Source organism: Schistocerca gregaria, chromosome 5 (assembly GCF_023897955.1).
Source record: "Schistocerca gregaria isolate iqSchGreg1 chromosome 5, iqSchGreg1.2, whole genome shotgun sequence".
In the NCBI taxonomy this organism is placed as follows: domain Eukaryota; kingdom Metazoa; phylum Arthropoda; class Insecta; order Orthoptera; family Acrididae; genus Schistocerca; species Schistocerca gregaria.
In genome coordinates, this window is record NC_064924.1 from 258,579,294 (window position 1) to 258,582,103 (window position 2,810).

General features: G+C 45.2%; 1 non-coding gene across 1 annotated transcript; it reads left to right on the top strand.

Annotated features, from left to right (window-relative positions):
- Nucleotides 1-1,096: 1,096 nt before the first annotated feature.
- On the top strand, nt 1,097-1,184 carry Trnap-ugg (transfer RNA proline (anticodon UGG)). The gene has a single exon. It is a non-coding gene; the product is annotated as a tRNA-Pro (tRNA).
- The last annotated feature ends 1,626 nt before the right edge of the window (nt 1,185-2,810 follow it).

Below are 2,810 nucleotides of genomic sequence, written 5' to 3' on the forward strand. Positions count from 1 at the left end.
GTCAAAACGTGAACGAAGAGGACCTGTATTTCTCCATTCCGAGACGACGGGCACTATTTTGAATGACAACGGGTTCCCTACATCGTGTTAGCCATGGTAATGCAAGTTTTTCCATATTTCTGTCCACGCCTTGTTCTCGGGACAGAGCATGAGGAAGATGTGTGTGCGCGAGCATGTGACAGCAAGTGACTGGTGCATCAAAGTCGTGGTCTTCAACAATTTCTGTGATGGGCAGCATTTGCTGTCGTTAACAAGTTTTGATCTGCCAGGCAGTTGCAGATGATCACATACTGCGCTACAGAGTAAAAATTCATTCTGGAAATTATCCGTGTCCCGCACGGTATGCAGGAGAGCTTCTGTGAAGCTTGGAAGGTAGGAGATGAGGTACTGGCTTAAGTAAAGCTGGGAATAGTGGTCGCGAGCCGGTCGGAGTGGCCAAGCGGTTCTAGGCGCTATAGTCTGGAACCGCGTGACCACTACGGTCGCAAGTTCGAATCTGCCTCGGGCATGGATGTGTGTGATGTCCTTAGGTTAGTTAGGTTTCAGTAGTTCTAAGTTCTAGGGTACTGATGATGTGAGATGTTAAGTCCCATAGTGCTCAGAGCCATTTGAACGATTTTTGATGGTCGTGAGTTGTGCTTGTATAGCTCAGTCTGTGTGGCCTGACGCATATGAAATATTGGAAAGATTCCTGGTAAGTCCACAATGGTACCAGCAGTGACAGCAGTTCTAGCGAAGAGGTCTTCTGTTTCCAGAACGGTCTGAAGTACCAGAGGAAGGAATCCAGTCACGTGACGTCAGGTGACCTGGGTGACGAGGCCACAGGGCCAACTCCCCCGAACCGAAGGTTGCTCTCAGGTGGTTATGCCATGAAAATGCGATGTCTCCGTCCGTAGAGGCGGACCGAGATTCGCTGTTGATGAGCGCGAGATCGAGTATCTCGTGGATTCACATGTACCCAGACAAGCGAATTTGAAAGCCAGTACAAATTCCCCGTCAGCGACACCGACACAACAGCTCACGTCAGCACAACTAACAAAATGATCCCTAACATTACATGTTGACTTCAGAGATCATAATTTCTTATCGAAATACGGCCCGCTGGAGTGGCCGAGTGGTTCTAGGCGCTACGGTTTGGAACCGCGAGACCGCTGCGGTCGCAGGTTCGAATCCTGCCTCGGGCATGGATGCTTGTGATGTCTTTAGTTAGGTTTAAGTAGTTCTAAGTTGTAGGTGACTGATGACCTCAGAAGTTAAGTCCCATAGTGCTTAGAGCCATTTGAACCATCGAAATATGTATATTTGTTTTGATGTTCTCTACCTCGTGTAAAAATGGTTCAAATGGCTCTGAGCACTATAGGACTTAACTTCTGAGGTCATCAGTCCCATAGAACTTAGAACTACTTAAACCTAAGTAACCTAAGGACATCACACACATCCATGCCTGAGGCAGGATTCGAATCGTAGTGGTCGCGCGGTTCCAGGCTGTAGCGCCTAGAACCGCTCGGCCACCCCGGCCCGCCGTACCTCGTGTATTAATTTGAGCTAATAGTCTCGGAAATATCTGTACTCATATTTGTTATACACTTAAAATATCTGGTGTTTCGGCAAAGGCTTCTTTTATGTGGTAATCATCACCTACAATTACGTTTGTTGTCAATTTTTAGGGACTAAGAAGTGTTCTTGCATAACCTGAAAGTAGTTGTGTTTTCATATTATTTCTCAGATCTATTCTTGCATTCAGTTGTTTGGAGCTTTCTTTAACTCTCAGTTATTTACATCTAAGAGAAACGTTTACGTAACTCCCTTAACATAGAGTAAGGACGGCAACGGTGTAGCTAGCATGAAGTAACAGGCAGCTTGGGGAACCACACACTACCTGTAGCGCAGAAACGAGGTGATGAGTACGCAACGGCCTATGCAAACGGAACTCGGACGTGACCTTGTACGTAGATGTCTTATCTGCAGTTCTCACTCTCACGGCTGGCTCTGAAGCGGTTCGTCTGTGAGAACTGACAAACGCTAGTACAGAAAGTAGATACACGATCGCTGCAGGGACTTTTCTCATGCTGACATTCAGCCTTAGGGGTTAACTCTTAACAACCAGTGTTTGGATGGCATTCTCCCAACCAGCACTGCTTAGATTTAGATTAGATTAAATTAGTTTTTTCTTCCATAGATCCGTGCTGAAGAGATCCTTGTGGATGTGGCACATGTCAATCCTTTTAAGCTGAAATAACAATACTAATAGTAAGAGTATAAACAATACATCACTTTTAAAGCTGAAATAACAATACTAATGGTATGAATATATACAATACATGATTTGTCTCTATTAAAATATTCGTCAATGGAGTAGAAGTAGTTGGCCACTAGTAAGTCTTTCGGGCACATTTTAAACTGATCTTCATTTGAAACTTCGTGGCAGATTAAAACCGTGTGCCGGGCCGAGACTCGAACTCGGGACCTACGCATTTCGCGGGCAAGTGCTCTACCAACGGAGCTACCCAAGCACGACTCACGCCCCGACCTCACAGCTTTACTTCTGCCAGGAAGTTTCATATCAGCGCACACTCAACTGCAGAGTGAAAATATCATTCTGATCTTTATTTGTCCTTTGTCCATTACTTTCTTGCACTTCTGAACAGAGCCACTTTAAGGTCAGGTGGACAGTTATGAGGAAGTTACGTCTCACACAGAGTGTCTCCTGAATTGGAACTCTCCTAATTAATCAACTAGTAAAGAAAAACCATAGAAAATGAAGAAACGTGATGTTTCCTACCTCATACAACACACCATTTGTGCAGGGT